Source organism: Helicoverpa armigera, chromosome 15 (genome assembly GCF_030705265.1).
Source record: "Helicoverpa armigera isolate CAAS_96S chromosome 15, ASM3070526v1, whole genome shotgun sequence".
Taxonomy (NCBI): Eukaryota; Metazoa; Arthropoda; class Insecta; order Lepidoptera; family Noctuidae; genus Helicoverpa; species Helicoverpa armigera.
In genome coordinates this window covers 5,903,288-5,928,610 of record NC_087134.1, presented here as the reverse complement: position 1 = coordinate 5,928,610, position 25,323 = coordinate 5,903,288, and the positions used below count along the sequence as shown (strand labels likewise).

Below are 25,323 nucleotides of genomic sequence, written 5' to 3'. Positions count from 1 at the left end.
TAGAAAGTACATACAAACTTAGAAAAGTTGCATTGGTACTTGCCTGACCTGGAATCGAACCCGCGCCCTCATAATTGAGAGGTTGATTCTTTGCCCACCAGGCCACCACGACTTTTTTTTTGCAGGTGCCGTAGTTCCTATAGGTTCCTAGATCCTAATCCACTAACATCCCAAAGCAATAGCCCAAGAAGTTTTCCTCCACAGTTAGCAATAGTTTAGCACACAACCGGGGATTGTCCTTGGGTACATTTCTATAGTATACATGGACGGTAGTAGTACGTATACAGGGATAATCGTCGGTTTTGTGTCACCATTTCATTAAAGTTGTCTCAAAAGGGCGTTTTAAATTTTCTTGCTGCATCTGATGTTATGTGTGGCCCCTTGATTTACAGCTTTTATGACTTTTAAAAGGCCCTCTTGCTTGTAGTTTCTTTCAGTCATGATCAGCTATTAAAATTACGATCATGCAATTACTAAATACATAGGTACAATTTTAAATAAAAAAATCTTACTTAAGGTTACTCTTTACCCATCAATATCGAATACGACAAGCAAAGAAGTGACAGCGATGGAAGCTATATCATCTTAGTTTTAAAACTGATTTTAATATTTTTTGCGTCAAAACTAGTTGAATGACATATTTTTTATACAGGCGCTATTAAGGCACGTTAGGGAGACGCGGTACAATACGCGTGACGACATGCAGTTATTTCGAACAAAAAGCATAGTGTAAGAACAGTCAATTTTTGCTTACCGCAAATTGTAATCCAAGCGTAGTAAAAACAAAGGCTAGTGCTAGACCTACTTGTACCCAAAGCGGTAGAGCTTAATGGTATGGCGGAGGCCTACAACGGCCAATATATACCTAAAAAAACACTCGTAGGAAGTGCATACTTATAGAAAACAGGGGATTTAACCGTTAAGAAACATATGAATTGAATCTAATATCATGACTGTGTACGTGCATCTAGAACCAGCAGAGTAAAATTTACCCCTAAGAAAAAGCTTAAAAGAAACGCAGTTTTATGAACAAATGTAGTCTAAACCTTAAATATGTTTGTTCTAGACAGTTAACAATTTTGTAAAAGTCCCGATATTAGCTATTTATTCGCATTTTGTACTGTAAAACACAAAATATCCCCATTATGACGAGTTTAGGTGCAACTTTTGAGCATGTCCCAGTAGTCGTCATAATAATTGTAAAATTGACGGGTTTTGGGTCAAATGGGAGTTTTAAAGTACCAATAGATGTCACATTAAAAAAATATATCTTCTATGTTAAAAGTATTCCAAATTGCATATTACATCGTTAGCAAATAAACTTAACTATCTAATTAAACAAAGAAACATACCACAGACCCCACTGGAGTTATGTAAATCAAAACACAAAACCACGTGCTGAGTTTCACTTTTGACATCTGAACTTCACGAAAAATCGATTTTGTTAGGGCACACATGTTTCAAATAACATATCTTAGAAGCCGTGAATTTTAAAACCCCGTATTGTTGTTTCAATTGTGCAATATATTATCAACAATATGTTGACATATAAAATGGCCCATTTTAAGTTCAGTAGAAAAAAATAATAACAGTTTTTAGATTAATTGACGACTATTGGGGCATGACGACTTCACCCGCGTTTACCTTAACTGCAACGATTAATCTTTTAATGAAACATATTAATAGAGAAGTTTATTTCGAAAAAAATACAACTGTATCTTAGACATTCGTTGATCCGTTTTTTTCCATAGGTTTCTTGTAAAACGGAAATAAAGCGTTAATTTAAATGCCAGACAAACGAAGTGGATTTTATTTTATAAGTCCATTATTTCTAAAAATAAAAGTTGTTGCTTATTTTTGAATAAATTAAACATCAAGGTTTTTTTACTTGTCAGCAAAAGAATTTATAAAAAATCTTGATGTTTTAGGTATGTCACGTTTAATTATGAGAATTAAATGTATTTTTGTTAGTCATAGTTATGAAGTCAATATCTAGCATGCAGAGATGAGGAGTTTTCTGATGTCATTTTATAATTTATATAAATAAGCGTATTTTAAGTTTTATGTAAATATGTGTATAACCCCGTATATATTCCTTTTCCTTAACAATAAAAAATATTACATTAAAAAAAATCTAGCTAATGCAAGCGATGTTATTCATATCTCCGTTCCTGAGATTGGCGTGTAAAACAAACTCTTTAGTTCGAGTATTAGTATAAATAGCATATTAATGTGCATAGCGGAATATGCACTTTAGTAAATTGATGACACTAGACAGATTTCAATTCATTACTTTGTCTTTTTAAGATTATTTCTTAGAAATACCTATGACAATCATAGCGTTTACATGTAAAACATGATTTTTTTAAAATGACATGCACATGTATGTCATTTTTTCAATTTATTCAGTGAAATCTATTATTTATTTCTCTTCAAAAAGTTTTTGCTTTTGCAACACAGAGAAACCTAGAAAATAAAGCTATTAATTTACTTCCTGACTATTAACACAGTCACATCTGAATTGAGGACCTCCTTATTGAAATTTGAAGAATGAATAGGAAGTGGGTCCCACATGCAAACTGCGGAATTTATAATTTACGAGTAATTTTGAAAGCTTTGCGATTTTTTATCATCATCATCAGCCTTTTTATCGTCCCACTATTGGGTGCAGGCCTTCTCACACATAGAGAATGCCTGTAGGTAATGTGGGCCTTTTTGCATTAACAACATAATAAAAACCCATATCCGACATTCTACTAGCCGTATAAAACCTAAGAACATAAAATAGCACTAATTGTTTCACATTTTATCAAAAACAATGTTACCATACAAAATGTTTTGTGACAATAAATTTTTAAAACACGTAGTTTCTTCTTTGTTCGACGTAATAATTGTCGTGTAACAATGTAATGTAAAAGTGACTGCTAGACTGTTACTTGGTAAAACAATGTATGGCAAAGTTCACCAGTCACGCGAGTTGGTCTCACACGAGCGTTTTTTGTTTCTAATTTTAAGGAAAATGTAAGTATTCAAGACAAAGTGAGTCATTTCTCAGATCATTTACATCTGACCCGAAGCTTGTGCTACATAGTTGCATCTGTTTTCAGAATTAATGTTGCATCTAAATTGAATTAGGAATGTTTTACTTTCTCAATTTGACTCTGATAGATAATGAATTATTTATAGACTACGGAAGGATATGGACTTCTTTGCATAGTTCACTTAAGTGTGTTAATGAAAGGATTTCTTTTGTAGTCTTAAGTTAGCATAGAAAATAATGAAGTTAATGAAGTACAATGGGTTTACTGCCGTTATCCTTACGAGATATACTTATGAGACTCTTTTCATGAAGACCATTATTTTTGTGCCTTCAAAGATTTGATTGAGGTTATAATGTTTATTTATGTGCGTTACGTTATAAAGTCATGTTATATAACACGAATTACACTACCCGTTGTTACCATGCCACCATAAAAAAGCTTTATTTCGACTGTTCGTCCACTTAACTAACTACTAACTTTATGATCACAAAAATAATAGTTTTAGAAACCATGCGTGTGTGAATTAGTTTTAATAGTTTTAAAGACGTGACTGTGTAGGTCAGGAGCAAAATTTAAACAAAGGGATAATTACAGCAGTAGGTCAATTGTCGCTAATAACTATAGTAAATAGTCAAAACAATTTGGTGATTGTTTTCATTCTCACGGTACACGGATATGTGTAACACCAACACATTTTTTTTTGGTAGTTTTGACGTATTATTTAGGTTTATATTTTGACTAGCTTTCTTGCAGTGTTTATTGTGATTTATTTTGTAGTATTTACTTCGATGATAAAGCTCCGCGGGCTTTTTTAAGCATGTAAATTATTACCACGAGATAAAGCATCGAAAATCGTCGCACAGCAGTGAAAACCACGTACCTAAGTGTTTATAACAAAATTTAACAGGAGGACGACAAAACTATCTACCGACTAAAAAAATTATGAGTGGGGAAGATATTACCATTTGCTTTTTTATTAATTATAGCATTAAGAAAGTCTTATATGTTTCTAAAAAAAAGTTTATCTATAAGCCATAATTCATCCAAATTCGTATTTAATTGAAATACCAACAAGTCTCAATGTTTCCTGTTCCTCATAAACTTTCTCGGTATAATAACTTTGATTAAGATCTTTAGGCATTCAATTAATATGACGTTAGCCGCAATAAAGGACGAAATAAAAAGGTGTTAAAATATTAAGCTGTCATATTAGACCATTATTTATAATTGCAATGTGAATTTAATGGACCGCGTCTAGGCGAATAGCTAAATATATCTTTCAATTCTAATTTATTGTTGTAAACCTGTTTGAAAATACTAAATGGAAGCTGTTTTTGAGATATTTTGGGGCTTTAGCTATCCGGTTACTAACGATGACTTGGTAATTTAGCCGTCTAGTGCTTGCAGCGAGAATTCGAAGCGGGTCGTGCCGACCCGTGCCTCCGATAGTCGGGTCAATCAAAATGCTATTGTGGTTTACCAATATTGATTTTGTTAAGCTTCTACACTTACTCAATGCAATTAAAACTGTATGCATCGGTTAGTAATTTAGCTATAAACGCTGGAACTAACACTATAATTTTTCTGGGCACTTTAAAACTTTTTTTAAACAGCAGATATTTATTAAAATATTCAAACAATGTAAAACTATTCGACTAGAAAATAAGGAATCGAGGGGCCTTGCAGCGATGGACATAAAAAATATTTCCTCGTAAATATAATTGGCGCGGAAAGGTATGCGAAATAGGTACATATTTAATGGGAGGGGAGTAGGTGTTAATGACCGTACATGATCGCTCGTGATTAATACATTCTTAGTTATAGGAAACCTACTTAGTTACCTGCCGAAATTTGAATCAACAAAAAATAAGAATAATTTCTTCGTGTTTAAATATGTCTCAACTAATTAACGGGATATTCACAACCATGTAGGTATGTACATTAAAATAAATGTTAAAAAAAAACATTCACAAACGTCAATAAACTTCGTTAGTACCTCCCATAGCATTATCAGAACAACATAGTTTTAGTAGTACCGGCTTACTTTTACGAAGAAGGAAGTTGAAATGCATGATTATGGACTTACAAAGATGAAAAACATATGAAGAATACCGAATAGAAACTATATGAAGAGTGTAAAAGTAAATACTGAAATCATGGATAAAAATAGCAAAATAAGTAATTGAAAAAAAAGGTAGAGGCTGTCATAACTTATTTCTAACGTTCTCATTTTATCAGTTCATAAAGTTAATAGCTTAAAACACGTTGATTTACCATAAGGACTTCTTAAGAACCTATTCCTATAAAGATTATAACTTATTCTAATGTCATCGACTCCCATAATATAGTGTAAGTGGGTGTATAGCTTTTATCTTGGAATGAAACACCATAAAATTTATGTAAATTATTTTCTATCAAACATTATATAAAGGTTTAAGAATAACGCTGTTCAGAGGATTAGTAAGAATATCAACCTAAATATTTGCGAAAGTATAGTTCCTACTTTGTAAAACTTCATTTAATATTTTAATACGGTCGTTCCGTATATACTATAGTAATGTCAGATTTTGGTGATTTTCGTCTCGAGTATGTAAATGCACTGAGTAAACGCACATATTAATCATTTAGTATATGGTTTTATATTCATTTATCATTTTTGATTTAAGCTAGTGTTGGCCACGTAGGTACTTATGTTTGCTTGCTCTATCCAGTTGGACAACAGAGTATTTTAACAATAATGGTTTTTCTTGAAAATGGTGTAAGAGATCTAGCATTCTCGTTATGTTATTTCCACTCTGTAGACCTAAGTATAACACCCTGTTATTTTTATTTGCGGAAGGAAACATAGTCCTAATTTTACATCAGTAAACGCAAAATTCTGCTGTATTTACATACCTCACTTGGCTATGTTTTCCCATAGTTAGTACGGCATTTACGCGTCGTTTTACAAAGAATGCTGTTTTGGTATCAACTTCCCCTGCATTGTGTGAATGTGAATTCGCGGGCCTTGTTTTAGATCGATCATTTTGTATTTTTGTAATTGCACTTGCTAAATTGTAGAGTACATGCTTTATTCTCATTCTAGTAGAATTGTTATAATGATCTTCTTAGCCGATTATCGGCCATGCACGGCGGCTGTTCTCATATAAGGAGATCAGCCAGCTTCGCAGGACATATTATGCTGCACAAGCATTTGCGCAGACACAGGTGCACCCTTCATTCCGCCACTCTCATAGCCCGATGGGATGGTAATCGGCACGACCTAAACAAAGAACTTTGTTAAAATTAAATTGTTTCAAGATTAAATAATTTTAATGTTCATTTTCTGGCCTTTCTAAGTCTATCTTAGACACCAATGACTGTGTTTCGGATGGCACGTTAAACTGTAGGTCCCGGCTGTCATTGAACATCCTTGGCAGTCGTTACGGGTAGTCAGAAGTCAGCAAGTCTGACACCAGTCTAACCAAGGGGTATTGGGTCAACTGGGTTGAGAGGGTCAGATAGGGCAGTCGCTCCTTGTAAAGCACTGGTACCTACTCAGCTACATCCGGCTAAACTGGAAGCCGACTCCAACACTCTTGGAAAAAGTCTCGAAGGATGATGATTTCTGGCCTATTAGCATGTAGATATCAACCATCTTGACACTTTGACGGCATTGGTCAGGCCCTACACTTGTAGTCTTCACTCATCTTCGCTACGATAGATTTGTTACGTTACTGTTTATTCAAATAAGCCTATTGTTCTAATTTGAATAAACATGTTGTATTTACATATTTTGAATTGAACGCAGCTCACTGTGTAAATGTAAATTGTATACCTAAACATACCTACATGATACATTCACTCATGTGGTAAGTAGCTTGTAGCCTATCTCTTTTAGGTAAGCAAATAAATATAAGGACGGGTGTCAGATTGATTGAAACCTCACAAAGCATAATGCAAGACTGTCTTTATTACGATTAAACAACGTTTAATTATTATTAGAAATAATAAGTACTTACATACGACGTCACATTAACATATACCTAGGTAGAATATCGGCTGTATAAATATAGATATAGCAATACCTAAAGTAATTTAAAGAAAGTGTCTTAGGAAGGCATATTGTTGACTAGAAATTTATTCTATAAATAATTTAATTAAATTGTACTTCAATAGTAGGTAGATACTTTAATCATGTTCTAAACAACCAACACCTGTGTTTTAATTTCAACAATTAGGTGCCTACAAGTTGTTTTTCACACGCAATATTCTAAGACCGTTTTGTTACCTATATAAGTAATTATGAACAATTCAAACGAAGGACAAGACAATTTATCGAAAGGGCTACAAGTACATACAAATGCCTAGTAATGTTAGAGTACGCGCCTACTACTTACCAACTTTTCGTCGGCCGATAGTTGGTTTAGGCTTATAAATCCAGTTGCTACAAAGATGAGTAGCAATACACACTTAACAACGATCAGGTATTTGTTCGGTATCAGAACGACTAAAAAACATTAAATGAAAAAAATATTATTTCCTACAACTGGGCCATTTCTTACAGTCTGCCAGTCTGTCGGCGGTATGCACGTAGACTTAGGTAGATGACTACTTCCAGTGAAGGGCTGTCTACAACCTATTATTCAAGAGTTAATATTCCTCAGTTATCAGACTTAGCAAATTGATATAGACCAAGGTTCCTGTTAGACAGAATGCCTGCAGGAAATCGTCGGTTAATCACTGTATTTGCCTAGAACTTGGATTCCTTGGCTATGTTAGCTTTATAATGGGTTACATCATTCAGTATCTAGTAAAAAGGGATTATTTATTGATATTTTGAAATGTAAACGTTCAGTAAATTTTACCAGCACAGAATCTCGGTAAGTAACGCACTAATCAAGATAAGGCCAATAAAAGACGTTAATGGGAGAAAGTATTTTAACCCGAATTCCGGGTTATTTGCTCCACACACCAGGATAAAAAGTATCCTTCAGCCTTCCTCGATAAATGGGCTATCCAACTCTGAAATCTTTTTCAAATCAATCTGATAAGTGGTTTCTTAGATTACCGCATTGTAACAAGTAAATAGATTCTTCAACTTTATACAATTAGTATCGATATCTTTTAAGCTAGTGAGTCATTCGCAAAAGGACCACTAAACACTATATTTACAAAGCCCCATAAACATTAAAGTGACCCCAATACCCTGAGAATATGGTAAAGTGATTGTAAAGACATCGAGTGCGCTCCCAGCTCCCAGTTACCGATGTTTGACTTTCGTTGACATTTCGACCATGTTTTATGCCCATTGGCCAATAGTGAACGGTCCATATTAATTCAACCTTGATACAGAATATCCCTACGCACTCTAAAAGGATTGTTTCAATAAACGTTACTTTTACTATGTGAATTGCGATGTACGTTCGATGACTTGAGCATTAATTAAGGAATTTGCAATCGTTCTGTTGCGTCAGTTTGTATCTGGGCGAAATAATTAAAAATACTTTGGTTCTCTCTGATTCAAAATTAGTGGTTAAGGTAGTATGTATTAAGATTTTTCGTACCGACTGTTTCAAACCGCGGTACGCAGTCATTATTACAAACAAAAGTCAACTGTCTCATAACAAAACTACGAAGTATTTAACGGCAATTGTGAAAAGCAATGCTTATGTACCTAACATACCTAAGCAAGCATAACTTTCTTCGCCGGATTTTACTACACAATTAATCGTTTATTATTTAACTGTGTTTAAGTTTAACACCTTTAATCGCATAATAAATTGTTATATGTACCTAAATATTTATTTTCCCAATATTCTCACGCTTCGTAAATCGCAAACCGGACATCTGTTAATCTAAACAGATTTCTATCGGCGAATAGCTATACTTGATGATCAATCTTCCCATTCAAGGCTTTTTCCAGGTCATCTGAAATGAAAATTAGATATTCCTAGGGCCGGTGTTTAAGGGAAAGCTGAGATAACGTCTAATCTGGTATAAAAGTATTTCTTTAAAAGGTTCTGATTTCAAGTTTTGTGGTAAAAATTGACCATTTAACTTTTCCTTGATAGATACTCATCTTAATAGATACAAGGGCAGAAACAAAACAATTAATAGTAAGTGTAAAATAACCAACTGCAAATATTAGTAACCAAGTACAAAATGAAACTATGTAGTTGGTTACGGTTACTACAAATTTTTAAACAGACGCGTCAGTGGGTCAACAAGAGTGCACCTATGCAAACTTCTTCTTCGTTTTAAAGAGTTTGTAAAATGTCTTGTCAATCTTTCAAAAAGCAGGGTATTATTTTCAATATAAAGTTACCCAAATATCCTTTATTTGCTACAAAATTAATATTAAGTATAATGGCTCATTAAAGTAAAGCCTCTTCATTAAATCAATATCCTATATTTTGGTCTCAATATCACGAAAGCATAGACACAAGTAATAATTAATTGCTATAATAATATAAAGGAATTCAGATAAAATCTAGAACAAAGATATTCTAAAAAATACACACTAAAGTAGTTCTAATATAGATCCATTTAATTTAATATAACAACATTCACAAACTGGATGCAAGGTCGTAATAAATTAATTACTGTTTTTCATCCATTTTAATATCCATTAAAATAAAATTCAATAGGTATTCGTATTTGATGATAAAGATCATATATTATTATGCTTTAGACTAAAAAAATTGGCACCGTATCGGAAGCTCGGACTAAATTACTAGATTCTCATGTTTTTTTTTTTCACTTTTGTATAGGTCATAATTATTCTTTTCAGAAGTAAAAATAGATAGTATCTGGATACCAATAAATTATATTTGTGGAATCATCTATAAACAGCGACTTACCTATTTTCCATCAGTCACAAAGTTTTTTCAATATGTATTATAAAAAAATATTGTCATATTGATGTTTTTTATAATAATTTTAATTAATGTTGGAATTAGGTTATTAAAAAAAACCTTGAGACAAATAATTATCTAACAACTGAATTCACAACATTACCGGTTGTCAGTCACCAATGAGAACGACATTTCAAATGTTACCGAATTATTGCAAAATTTTAATTAAAAACGATGCGTTGAATAAACATGCTGATCATCTATGCAAACAAACCAATATATCACATTATTATGATGTTTATATTAAAGCAAAATATTATACAAACTAAAGTAGGTGAGGTTACGTAAAATATTGGTTTCATATAAAAATGTGCAGTTTTTCCGGTGTCAAACGTAACGTTGTAGGAAGAACAATATTCACTTGGTTATATAAAATGTTCTAGCTCACTTGTTACTTAACCGATCACATACACGCCGATCACATAAACATAAACCAACATGCATGTATTAAAAGATAAGTATAATACTTTCAGCACATTTTGAAAAAGTTTAGAACCTTAAGCAGTTTACATTGCTTTGTATCCAAAAATAAAATAATCAGACATTTTAAAAGAATAAACTACATGACCTCTACATAGTGATTTATTAGCGTGCCCTAAATGCATCCTTATAACATGTAGGTAATAAAAACCGTTACATAAACCAAACAATTAATACTAGAACTAATAAATTATCTTGAACACGAAGATTCGCAAACTTTCAACACTGTTGTATAAATATAATTTATCTTAATTATTCTTAGGCAGACATCAAAATGAAATCAAGCCTCGTTCGGAAAAGGTTAATGTGTAACATTTTACACATTCTCTCTTATTTATGGCTCTTCCAAAGACAAGACATTTGGCTGTCATAAAAAATAATTATTATTGCACCACTTTCCTGTTATAAATGGCTGCAGAAAACTATAGACCCATGTTTTTGCTAATGTTAGGTATAATTTAAAAACTATAACAGTTTTTGTCATTGTGAATCTGATTTCGATAAAAACCTACCTACGCATACAAAATATAGCGGAAAAAATAGAGAAAAAAAATTGAGATTAAATAAAAATGGATGAGTCAAATTATTCTTATTTCTTCTAATTTAGGCGTCATCATTACACAATTTTGTTCACGTGTAACACCGAACCATCCACAGGTGCAGATTTCTTGTAAATTTTTGAGCCGACAAGGCTTTTGCAAGAAGCCTAATACTGCATTGCATATTAATTCTCAAGTATATTAAGTCACACCAGTAATAAATGATCGAATGCATAATATTAACCTTTTAAATGTCATATTTATGTTTTGCAAATGCAGAAGATTGAAACTCAATACTGTTACATCAGTTTTGTAGCACATTTCTTAGGCAATGTTTGCCCAATTTTGTCCGAAATATAAGTTATGTTAGATATACCTCCAGGTGTTAGTAACTTGACGACTGGTTCTATCTGCAATATGTCATGGAAGCCAAATGCATAAGATCTTCTTCATATTAATTAAATACGCTTGATCTTATTTAATTTACTTAAGATTTGAATGTTAGGTAAATCTTAGCTTCACCCGGACATTTTAGATCTACATTAAGCCATTAGTGCTATAAAATATTGTTTTTTTTTTAGTTTTTATTAATTTTCAATGACGTTTAATTAATATTATGCAATTCCGCGGAAATGTCGCGGTTGTTTTGCGCATCAATTTTTCATTCGTTTCGATACAAAATTAATTGCAATTATATAAGGTTAGCTAGTTTAGATGGAATCTACTAAATTATTATTTATTTATATATTATGCCATTTCTAGAAATATTATCGCTTAAACGTGTAATATTTTCAAAATTTTATGCAAAAAAGACATCCTTATAGTCTTTTTTTATGTTTAATAGTGTTATAAAATAGAATTTTTTAAATTACCTATAATTTTAAGGCCTTTTCGACAACGTTTTTCGAAAACTTTTCCATAAAGTTACAAATTAGACAACTCCTTTTTGAGGTCATTGTACTATAAGTTAGAATTTGCAGTCCTTTATTTCCATTTTAAAATGTAAATTAGGTAAGCTCTTGTTGTAGGTTATAAGATGACCTCAACAGATCTGTAGCATATTATTTAATTGTTTTATTATACTAATTTATCCAAATACATAACATAAAATAATTTGGACACTGTTAGATACCTATTAGTTCCTGAATAGATTTAAATAACTGTCTTTTGTATAGTTAAACTAATTAAAAAAACGACTTGAGAACTTCTTTCTGATTGAATCTAATGTCGATCATCTCCATAAAATGTAAAATAAGAAACAAAATATGTACAACATAAGCCCCGTTCGCACTAATATCGTAAACCTCCGTTTTTCTTAAAACTTAAAAAAATCACAACTGTTTACTTAAAATTCATAATAAATAACTATTTTAAGAACACCGACGTTTATATTGTCTATAATTCAACAAATAATCAGCCGCGGTAGTATCTCAATCAAATGATTCAATAAAATAAAATATAATTGACAAAAGATCACATCTACTGATGCAGGCGATCAATCAATAAGCTATAAAGAAAATCACGATGATTTATTCAAGTTAATAAAATAAAAAACTAATAATTTCTTCAAATAAAGCGCTTCGAAAATCTTACGAACTGGTTAATTATAGCTAGTTTGTTTGATTGGTTTAAGGAAACTTTCTGCTAAAAACCTATGTTAATATACATACTAACTAATGCAAATAACAGACTTTTTATATTTGTTTATTTGATCCCGCTAATCGTTGGAAATACCAGTCTCATGAAATGTACATATAAAAAAATGTGTGTTCAAAAAAGTTTTGATTATTATAATGTCAATACCTAAGGTTTAAAAATAGGGACAAAAAAACCGGCCAAGTGCGAGTCGGACTCGCGGATGAAGGGTTTCGTACCATTATTTATAAAACGGACAAAAAAATCACGTTTGTTGTATGGGAGCCCCCCAAAATATTTATTTTGTTCTAGATTTCAGTATTTGTTGTTGTAGCGTAGGTGTATAATTTCAACTCTCTAACTATCACGGTTTATGAGATACAGCCTGGTGACAGACGGACGGACGGACGGACAGAGGAGCGAAAACAATAGGGTCCCGTTTTACCCGTTTGGGTACGGAACCCTAAAAACGATGCGCCTGCTGTAAGTATCAATGAGCTGTGTGAGTAAAAGCTCCCAAACGCTGCAAACATTTATAAAGTCAGCCTTTAGTTTGTTTGGGCCCATAAATCAGTAAAAAGATGAATTGCAGTGGCACATGACAAAGTTCGGGTATGTAGCCGGTATCAGAACGACTGAAAACTTTGATTGCAATCACGATTTTCTTTAAAACTGCATGCTCTAAAACTGTGTAATAAAACAAGTAAAGTCTAGGTAGTATGCGAAAATTAGAACACCATAATAGAAGAGTCAGTCATTACAAACAACTGAAATGCGCACTTGAAAACTGACAGCCGTCACACATTCGATACTTCTAACTTTATCTCTGCTTTACACATGATGTTGTAAATTATAAAAACTAAAAATGACTCTTGTGGCTAAACCACTGAATGGATTAGGTATTTTTTTTACGGTTCGCCATAGAATATCATTAAGTACCTATATGCGATAGGATTTAATGTGATTGTGTACGACACACCCTGTATAAGGAAGTACATATCGGGAGTACATAATAAATTATATAAGGAAGTACATAACGGGTATATATTAGGTGTTATCTATTACTTACTTATTAGGTTTTACCTACTAGACAACTTGAGAACCTTTCTTTTAGCAAAAATAGCAAAAGAGAAATCGATGGTTTCGAAAAAGTTTTAGTTTTATTCAGGTAATTTATTTGCATTAGGTAATCTAATTTATTCTAGAAAAAGCACCAAAAGTTGAATAGACTCTTTTAGGTATGCCTAATTTTATTACCTAGGCGCTAAATATACCCAGTCGCCAGCTTTCTAAAATAAAAAAAACCGGCCAAGTGCGAGTCGGACTCGCGGATGAAGGGTTTCGTACCATTATTTATAAAACGGACAAAAAAATCACGTTTGTTGTATGGGAGCCCCCCAAAATATTTATTTTGTTCTAGATTTCAGTATTTGTTGTTGTAGCGTAGGTGTATAATTTCAACTCTCTAACTATCACGGTTTATGAGATACAGCCTGGTGACAGACGGACGGACGGACGGACAGAGGAGCGAAAACAATAGGGTCCCGTTTTACCCGTTTGGGTACGGAACCCTAAAAACGATGCGCCTGCTGTAAGTATCAATGAGCTGTGTGAGTAAAAGCTCCCAAACGCTGCAAACATTTATAAAGTCAGCCTTTAGTTTGTTTGGGCCCATAAATCAGTAAAAAGATGAATTGCAGTGGCACATGACAAAGTTCGGGTATGTAGCCGGTATCAGAACGACTGAAAACTTTGATTGCAATCACGATTTTCTTTAAAACTGAAATTTTATAAATAATGTATTCAGAATATACTATATAATATACAGGTATCTTGAATAAAAGATACATAATTGCATGTATTCAGACGTCATTTAAAGCTGCTTTATTGTCCTTTTAGATAAAAAAGCTTTCGCTTCTAATCGTTTCTTATGCAACTTTTTTAAAGTTTTCCATAGAAATTCTAGCCATTTAGGTATATTACCCACTGATGAAGAACAAAAAATAAATATAGTGTTAAATAAAACGGTTTAGTTTCAAAAGGTTTTTCAACACGAGAACCGTTGATTGCAGTGGTCATACTTTGAGCTTGCCGAAATCGCTTTGTAGATAAGAGGAAACTCTGACGCTAAGGCTTGTAGGCAAAAAGAAAATCGCAATAACCACTTATGTTGGGTATCTCACACCCGTTCATTCCCCTCAAAGTTTCCCACGTTACGCTTACCTATATTTGCATAATCTACATTACAAATAAACAACAACATACAGTTCTGCATTTCCGAAAACATTTATCTATTATTACAGCGCTTCTTGCCTCCATCGACTCGATTTGAATGTTGCAATTTTTTACTAGCAGCTATTAACATTTGAGGAAACGCGCCGTGTTGTGAGAAAAACGCACGTTTATCCGGGAAGTGAATCGCGTACTATGAAGGCGAGTCAATCAATGTAACTATTGCATTGTTCTTGGAGCCGAGTCGTCAAAACTTCGACGAAACGTAAATTATAAACATTTCCTCGTTAAAGCGTGATTTAGTTGCGTATGCAAACATGGCGTGTTTAAGTTTAAAGTTTACGTAGTTCTGTGACGTTTGACAAAGTTTAGGTATACGTGCCAAAGATGCTTTAAAACGAGCTAAAACATTACAGTGTTTTGGTTGAAATCTCATAGTTGCATCCAGCAGCTTAAACAAATGCGAAGCGATTAGACCCGTAAAGGCACCAAGTGTGACCGAAAAAGCAGACTACAATTTACTCTTTTCGTAACTTTCGACGACATCAAACCATGATTAGGAGCTGGTTCATATATGGTTGAGAATAGGCTTGCGAGATCACGATGATACGGCAGTAGTTGCCTAATTTCCTATTAATACCTTACAGCCGCATTAATTTGACCTCTTCAATCAATATGGCTCCGAAGTTATCGTTTATACTAAGCCAATGACCCATTTAGCGATGTTGTTTTGTTTGTGAGAAGTGGAAAAATAAAAAAGTATTAAATAGAACATGACTAGGCGTTGTAATGAAAGAAATCGATTAGAATAAAATTATGTGGCCAGTGTCTATAATGGGAAGGAAAAACGTTTTCTGGTGATGCGTGACCAAGGAGGTATGCTTTGATAGGGTGGACTTTTTACTCATTTGCTATTATGGATTGTGTTCTATGTTTAAATATGAGTTTAAGTTTGAGAGCAGCACAGGAATTTTAATTTGAAAGAGCAGAATAAAACCATAGTGTCTTATGTTCCTACTTGAAAAAATAAATAAAATTCAGCATATTGTCATAAACCTTGAAAAGCTAATTAATAAAGAGATTTACATAATTCAAATGTTATAGTACACACAGAGGACATTAAATAAAATGAGGGCCTTCAAATTTAAAGCTTAATCTAAATCAATCATAAACATTTCACGCCGTTAAATATAACGTTGTTTTATGGCAAACAGACATTTATTACTTTCACTAGTCATAATTGTAAAAGGGACAGTGTATCTAATCTAAGGCTATCAAACATTTTACTACCAGAAGCCGACCATTTGAATACTGAATACTTAAATCCGTCATAAATGAGAAAAGCATGAATACCTTAACACATAACTATTTATTTCTGCAAATACTTTTAGGTATTATCATTGTCCCAAATTCTTATTTTTGTTACTTACACACTACACACATGTTTCATCAAAAATTTTTACTTATTACTCAAAACAATGCTTTGCAGCATTTATTAACAGGTGTCAGTGATAAGAAAAAAATCTATGGAGTGACAATCAAACATAAGTAGGTATGAATAGGTACAAACAGGCACGGATGACCAGTTTTTTTGTCCCAAGTCATTTGCCTAGTATCTCGTAGTGTTTGCTTGATGAAGCTTCTAATGCCTTCATTCCAATCATAGCGAATGCAACTGTTAAGTTTTGTACCCACATACTTTATGAGCTATGAGCTACAGCCCAGCACTTAGAAATGAAGGGAAATGTGATAGAGGTTAATTACAATATCATTTGACTTTAATGGTGAATGTCTTCATTTGTTCTCTGGTAGGTTCTCATATCGATATACTTATCGATTAAAATCGACTTTGGGGCGCAACTATGTATGTTGTGACCTCTTGGGAAATTCACATTACAGCAATATTTATCTAATATTTAAATTTTATTTTTAGTATACTGTACTCCAAAAGTGTCAATTGAAATAGCTAAACGATTTCAAAGCTCGAAGCTCGATCCCAAAGTGCCAGTTTTCATACAAATCTCTATTCAAAGCCGCCTTAAGTATAAACTTAGTGACACCTCCGGTAACTGAGTATTAAAATATGTGAATTTAAATATGTTGATAGTCTGTAATGATTATCCTTACTGAATATATAAGCTCTGTGATTTCTATTTTATCTTAAAAAGACTTTCTTTGACCCTTAGAGTGAGTAATAGCGACCTTGTCGTGGACTTACAGTATTTTGATCATAAAATTTCTCACCATTCGATACTAATAAAATACGCAATGTCAGTGAGTGCAGGTTGCAATAACTTTTTGAATATACATATTGATATTTCCTTGTTCATTGATATATTGTAGGTAATCGTATGTACTGAATGTTTAGCCTATGTCCACACTGCAGACCATGGCCCGATGATTGCTTCATTTATAAATCATGAATTCAATCAAAGTTTTTAATCGATTGACACCGCAATAATAGCTGATCGTTGTTACGTATTTAATTGTATTCATTTTTATACTGATTTATGAGCCCAAACCAACAACATCTAACTTGTGATAAAAAATAAAATGTACCGTTTAGAACAACAATAAATAAATAAATAACTATCGGCCGACTAAAAGTTTGATGTGTGCCGTGTGTGCGCGAGTCATTTCTGTTCTTTTAACGGTTCATATCTGACTCCAAAAATTCGGACGGTTGATATAAGTAAGATATTTTATTTCCAGGATAATGATAAAATATTTTCAAGCTTGAAATCATGCGCTGGAAGTTCACGATACATAACTGAATTATATGGATTAAGTACAATAATTTATGGTGATCACGTAAGAATGCATAAGTCTCGATCAAAATTAAATGTAATTAATAGAGGTAAGTAGGTATACCTTTTTGTAACAGACACAAAATTTCAATGGCTGGTACAGACCACAGACTATACAGGGTTCCGTTCCGCCAAAGCTAAGCTGAGACAATATTTAATATCTGAATCTAGATATAAGTAGCTGTCGCGTCTTTGTAACCAGTCAATACCAGTTAGATTATCTCGCGACATGGTGTCAAGATATCCCTAAGCTAAGTGCTACCAGCAATTTTCTGTTTAAGAGCTGTTTATCATTACTCTGACTTTTATTCATGTAAAAGTGTGATCTTCAATGAGATTTGCTAATGCAATCTTTACGTGTCTTCGAGTCAAACCAGCTAGAGAATATCAAATAGGTTTGTAAATGTTCGTAATTATTATCGATGAATTTATTGACATTTAAATCAATTCGAAAACACTCTTCCTATTCCGGTATTTTATTACACTTTCGTCAAATAACCCCTCTGGAGTCAGACCTTTGATGCCCCACGCGTGCGCACTTAGGCATACACAGTGTTTTGTTTGTACATTTTTGAAGATCGTTAAGTAACAAACATAGCAAGAAATGTTGGGTTGCCCGGATAACTGCGTTGAGGAGGTCAGATAGGTAGTCGCTCCTTGTAAAACATTGGTACTCAGCGGCATTCGGTTAGACTGGAAGCCGACCCCAACATATGGCTGGGAGATGATGATTTTGACGTTCGTAAAGTCGCGCGATACTTTGCATCTAACTTGAAGGCGCTCATACTGAAGCTAAAGTAATAGTAGTGAAGGTGATACTCCAGATATAAACGCTCTTTAGCTCAAACATGAATGCGAACAAATATTACCAAATAAACTGTAATAAAATGTACCAGCAGCACGAAAGGGAACATGCAATCAAAATCTCTACTTACATGTATGATAGTTAATGCAATACATTTTATAGCTTGTAAGTATTATTAACATAATACCACTTTTCCTGAATGTCATTTGTAATACAAGTATCAGATGTAAATTAGCTTTTCATTTTATGATTGCAACTTAGAGAAACATTCATTTATCGTTTGGCAAGCAAGAGTATTTTCCAAGTGGTATGTTATTAGCACTATTGATTTCCATTAGGTATCAACTTTAACACTGGACCACAACGTAACTATTTCATTCATATTGATGTCACAAATAATCTTATATGAAGTTGAAAAACGCCTAAGAATCAATTCATTGCCTTCAGAAAAGCATTGTTAATAGTTTTCTTGAACCAACAACAAAACCTGAAAAAAGACTGAAATTTAATGTACCAACCCAATTTGGGATACCTAAGGAAAAAGTATGTCTTGTTATACGCAGTATGAAAATTTCACATTTTTATTTCATTTAATTTTTAAATCTCGGAAAGTTTTAGCACACATTCATTCACATAAATTAGGTCAAAATCTAAGTAAGTATAACTGTCAACACAAATAACTGTGATGTAAAAAATACTTATAAAGAATGTGCAAAAATAAAGGAGAAAAAAATAACAAATTGTATTTTCGTAGCAACTGCACCGTATTGTATGACCGGTATTTCCGTACAGTGATGTAGTAGTTTGTTGTATGACTTACTGTTTTACATTTAGATCAGTTATCTAATCGGAACCGCCGTGAGCACAAAGCTTTATGGCAATTTTGCCAATTTTCGCGCGGGGAAGAGATAATGTATATTAATATAATAAAGGGGAAATATTTTTTTATCAAGCTTTGTCAAGGTCTGAAACTACTAAACCGATTTGAAAAATTCTTTAACATAGACTACATTATATACGGATACAGGTAAGCTGCAGGTGAAACTGCGGGAAAACAGCTAGTCCAAGATATGATAGATCACTTACACATTTCCATTCATAAAGCTACACGTTCACGCGATAACAAGCCCGGTACATAAAGGATAAGGCAAAGCATTTGCGTCTCCAGTTGGTCACACTATCCAGGCGTTTTACTAAAACGTTTACAGTATGAATATATGGAGCGGAATATTAAGTGTGACAACGTGGACATTGCATGTTTCACGCGTATCTTGCTCTTCATCTGACGGGTTTGTTCTATAAGTAGGTATCTGCCTGAGGAGTGTTCTATCCATCATTTTAACTAATAAAATAGGTATATAGAACTAGCCTACGCCCAGGGTTTCCCCCGTTCCCAAAGTAATTTCTCCCATATGTCACTTTTTAGCCATGGATAAAAGTAGCCTGTATCATCTGTATAGAAGCTACGAGTATATAGGTGGGTACCGATAGCGGTTTTTGCGTGAAAGAGGACAAATATCCATACACACAATTACAATTAATACGATATCTTTTAAACATATGCCTTACTGATAGACGTTTAAAAGTAATGTCATTGAATTTAGCATATCATCGCATTTTACATCCACGTTCTCGACACTCGAAAGTGAAAATTGGTCGTAGCATACTAAAATCTCTTTTGTCCAAAAAGCTCACTTACAACTTAAGGCATGATATGCAAATATTAAAGCCAACTTAATGAAGTATCATATACCTATGAATGGATTGAATATAGAAATGGCATGTCTATCTATCTGTCTGTCACCTTGACCTAGCCACGAATACATACAAGTCGTTTTTTTATGTTACGCGCATTGTGCTTTCCAATGTACACACGTATTACAAAGCAGAAAAATACAATAAGTCGAAACTCGAAGAAACACGGTTACAAGTGATCCTCTGATCGCTGTATAACGTGTGTTATAAAGTAAATAAGATAGACAGGCGTGGCAAGTTGAATCGTTGACCCAATAAACTTCTTATCCTGCCGGGGAAATGGGATTGTTCAAGAGTTACAGTGGCCCTGGTATACAAAGAGCTCTAAAAGGAAGAAAGGAAGTCATAAACTAGACTGCGACAGAAATAGAAATCATACATTTCACTATTCCTTCAGTAATGAGTAAAATGTCGGGAAATGAAAGCGAGAGCGATGAGGCGTCGAAGGAGCAAATCGAGTGAAAAAGAGGAAATCTTTTAACAATCAATCGTAATAGATTATCAACAGGACAAGAATAGAGACAGGGCTAAACTGATTTTTTTTTTTGAAGCTAACACTTCCACGAGCGCATGGGTTTACTAATAATATCTAGAAAACTAGACACAAATCAGAAACTTTATAGCTTTACAAGGGGTCATTAACTTGTCAATGATACCGCAGACGCACAGATAAATCATTTAGAATATTTCTAAAAACTGTGACTAAACAAACACAAACACCTACATTATAATGATTGAATTTTTATATGCAGACAAGGCGTCTATAGACATTTAATTTATTGTCGTCTGGACATTTTTGCATCTGTGTTTAAAATGATTATTATATTTATTTGTCCACATCGAAAAAACACTAACGCATTTTGGCCATTGTAAATGTGACAGCACTTTCTTTAATAGCTATTTTATTTGTTTAATGCATTAATTTATATACAATTTGGCAATGGGATTTATATACTGGATTTTTAAGGTGTTTCTTCCATATTTAAGTTCCCTGTCAGCTCTTCTCCGTGAGAACTCCTGTGAACTGAGCACTTAGCTTCTTTGACAGTCCATAAAGTCATATAGTAGGTCAATATAAAATTCTTTGACTTATCACTTATTAGTTAGTTACTTGATATACGAAGTGATAAACTGGGCATTTCTTTTTTTGGTCGAGAAATAAATCATCTCGATATACCTACTTAACAAAGTTAGAGCAAGTGGGAACAAGTCCCTTAAGTATACTTATCCACTTACGAGTACATTGTCCAATCATATCCTTAAGAAAATTAAGTAGAAAACGCCTTCAAGCCTGGATTTTGAGTTATTATCCTGAACTAAAGTATAAATCTTGTCATGTGTCACATTTACACACTGCGATCATTGAATCAAGACAGTTTAGCATGATGCCGTGGGCAGAGATATATCACCTTTCGCTTATTTATTGTGGGCTTTTAGTACATCTCTATGCTAGCTATTAACACGCAATATTAATCCCTATTGTTAATTCCATAAGGTGTGAAATAGTATGACGGCAAGTACGCTACAGGGTCGACGAAGGCTTAACTATAATTCATCACGACTATTTCTCTAATTTTATTTTAATTGTATATTTATGAACTATGCATTATATTTTATTGGAGTCAAAAGAAAATTAGACGCTACCAGGTGGTAGCTTATGAGAAGATGACAAGTTATTAATTTGTAAAAGTATGCATATAATTACCTTCTTAATAAGTTCTGTTTACGTATTCAAACAAACTATATTTACAGAAAGTTAACTTGACAACCGTATTGAACCACAAGATGAACCTTCCGACCCAGAGCTATACCTCATTTGATTTTATAGGACTCTAAAACAATGTAAATGTACCTATATATAGTACAACGGATACGAGTAGTCAGAAGCCAGAAAACCTGACAACCAGTCATACCAAAGGGTATTGGGTTTTCCACGTAACTGGGTTTAGGAGGTAAGATAGGCTGTCACTCCACATAAAAGTTCTCAGATGTATCCAGTTAGACCGAAAACCGACAACAATATACGTTGAGAAAATCAGGCCTATAAAATAGATTTACAGATCTGACCGAATAGTAATGACTTTCTTTACTACCCATGCTTTTAAAATCCGTATATTCCTAATGTTTTTTGAGACGCAATATGTTAATAAGGTGAGGTCATAACTAATTGAATACTCATAGTTAGAGGTGCCTATATTTTGTGGCATTTTGAATAATTTGTCTGTGAAAGTCTAGCTAGAGTTAATGTCTAGACAAAATGATGGATAAAGAGGACAAACTGGTAAGGAACGTGGTTTTTTGTGGAATAAAGTTGAAGTTAACGATAGATTTTTAGGGTTCCGTACCCAAAGGGTAAAACGGGACCCTATTGTTTTCGCTCCTCTGTCCGTCCGTCCGTCTGTCACCAGGCTGTATCTCATGAACCGTGATAGTTGGAGAGTTAAAATTTTCACAGATGATGTATTTCTGTTGCCGCTATAACAACAAATAATGAAAACTAGAATTAAATAAATATTTATTTGGGGGGCTCCCATACAACAAAAGTATTTTTTTTGTTAATTTTTGCTCTGGTACAGAACCCTTCGTGCGCGAGTCCGACTCACACTTGGCCGGTTTTTAATATTTCACTTGCCTCACAAAATATGGTTGGTATTTGGAAATGCCCAAGTGTTGGCTAGGACTTCAGAGCTGAATTAAGGTAGGCCAAAGTTTAATAAAATGAAAATTTTACAAAAGATACTAGCTTCTACCAACGGATTCAACCACTTTCAGTGGGAACTGTGTTGGTACGCACACTTGAGATAAAAGGTATCTTAGCCTGTCACGAAAAATTAGCTATTCAACTATGTTTTTTTTTTTATCAGTCCAGCAGTAAGTGCGGTTAAGAAAAGAAACAAACCTTTCCTTTTCCTGCATAGCTATAATAATAATGTTTATCCAAGTGCGTGAAGATTTTCAAATCTCGTGGTGTATGGAACTGCAATCACAGCTACATTTATATGCAGTTATTTCTCTTCAAATTCAAGTAACGGTTACTACACTTATATATTGGGTATGTAATATGTATATAAAATTATGGCGTGAAGCGTGTGTCAAAGTAGGTATATAAAGTTTGATGATCAGTTTATTAGTCTTTAGTTGATGATCGTGCTTAATGAAACATTGTTGGGTATTTACTGTAGCACTCTAACCTAAAACTGGTAGATCTAAGATTTATTGGTAGATAGAGTTATCTATAGAGGTTTATTATGCTATAATTTACACTGATGGAGAAAAAGATAGTTGAGGTACGTTAAAATTAGAAAAAAAAACTTAACAAAATTATAACAATAACTGTTAAATAAACAAAATAAGTTCTTACTGTATTCTCGAAGAAATTACCACACTCTTTTCAGTGCAATATAGGAAGTGGATATATTTGGCAGGTTAACATTGCACAATATTTTTTTAATTATAGAAAGCTAAGAAAATCTTTAAAAATGTGTAAAAACCTACCTATACCAAAAATACAGTAATTTTAAACCGCCATTAAAATACGCATAGAACCGCGCGGTTAAAATCTAATTAACCCGATTAGTCCTACCAGTCAAAACGATCACGAATTTTCATATTTTATCGCGAGAGCCTACTGACCGTGATTCCGATCTATCCAATCGATCCGGAATCGAGCGATATGGTTAGGGCGGGTCGGGTCGAATCGATCTGTGCAGAACTGCAGAATAAGCAATCGCACCACTCGTGCGCCGACCGCTCGAGCCGACAAGTCGCGCACTAAACCGCGGGAAATTCACCGCCCTTGGGACCGTTTGAAAATAGAATGTGATTGTTTTTTTTTATTAGTGAATGACATATAAAGATTGGTGTGACATGTTATCAACCTCCTTGGAATTTAAATGGGATAGTGATGTTTCCCTGATTTTTTTAGGTAAGTTTTTACAGAGGATTCTGCTTATAAGTGCTAGAATTGTAAAATATTTTTAAGTATTTGGTATCCAAATTCCATTGACAGTTAAAATATTTTCAAGGAACTTTAAACTTTGGCTGAAATAAAAACTTTTTTGTATGTGACGTAAAAACCGGAAAAAGATATTACTGAAAACTGTCTCAGAAGAAATAAATATTAAAGTTTAAAGATAAAGACACAATTAATTAACATAAACGAACAATAACTTAACAACAATAAAACTTTGTTGGTTAAATCAGTAGATCAAGTTTAAACCATTTATGTCAACGTTTAATATATGACAACAGTTTATCGATAAAGAAGTTAAAGAATGTTTAACATTATCTAAAAGCTACTAAATTTTAAATAAAAGAACTATTGTGATATATGAATACATATAGGTATAAAACTATTATACATTAGGAGAGACCATAAATACAACTGTTAAACTATTTCTGCTTTATTTTTAAATTGAAATAAAATCATTTTGACAATTTGGACGACGAAATAAAGATTTAACAGTATTTTATGTAAAGTTGACTCCTCTAATAACAATGATGAACCATATGATTTTCTTAAGTGGTCGTTAATTAAGTAGGTATACCTATTACTTAAAAATACAATGTTTACTAATTTATTTATTAATTTTTTAATTAATTAACTATTAGTAATATTTAAGGGTGCATAAGCTGGAAACTACTCTTATTTGTCTAAAAACCTTTTTCAAAAATCCTTTTTATTGAAGCAATAAATTAAGTATACTTACTTTCCACGACAATAAGTTTTCTATCCAATATCAATATAAATACTTATACAGAAATCACTTTCCCAGTTTATGCTTACATTAGAATTAATGAGTAACTTTAGTGCTTAAGTATTCCTTTGAAAACTATTTACTGTCATTTTGAGTGACAACTATTATGCGCTTGTGCTAAAGGGTGCCATTTGACCTCTGCAAGATCATATTTCTTCCCATTTCTACCTATCTTTATTTATTTGTAAATATTTTCAAGTATATCTTGTCTTGCCTACTATAATTCTAGCTACTTAATTTTATTTAAGGGTAAACTTGTCATTTGATTGGATACAGAAAAAAAGACATAAAATAAATTATGAAACAAAGTATAGAATAGTTTTTTTTGTTGTCATCAAACAGGTCTTCCATTCAGTGTTCGCAAGTAATAAAAAAT

The 25,323-nt window shown here is 33.1% G+C and overlaps 1 protein-coding gene across 3 annotated transcripts in view; it reads left to right on the top strand.

The window, feature by feature from the left end:
* LOC110370629 (uncharacterized) overlaps window positions 1–25,323 on the top strand; it is a 71,907-nt gene that overhangs the window by 15,488 nt on the left and 31,096 nt on the right. Inside the window, exon 1 of one of the 3 annotated variants that reach the window (XM_021326521.3) lies at window positions 23,896–24,115. The exons of 1 other annotated variant lie outside the window; for it this stretch is intronic. The gene's annotated coding sequence lies outside the window, so the exon portion shown is untranslated. Of the gene's footprint in view, window positions 1–23,895; window positions 24,116–25,323 lie in introns of those variants that run through there. One more of the 3 variants, XM_064038188.1, reaches the window with a different exon arrangement.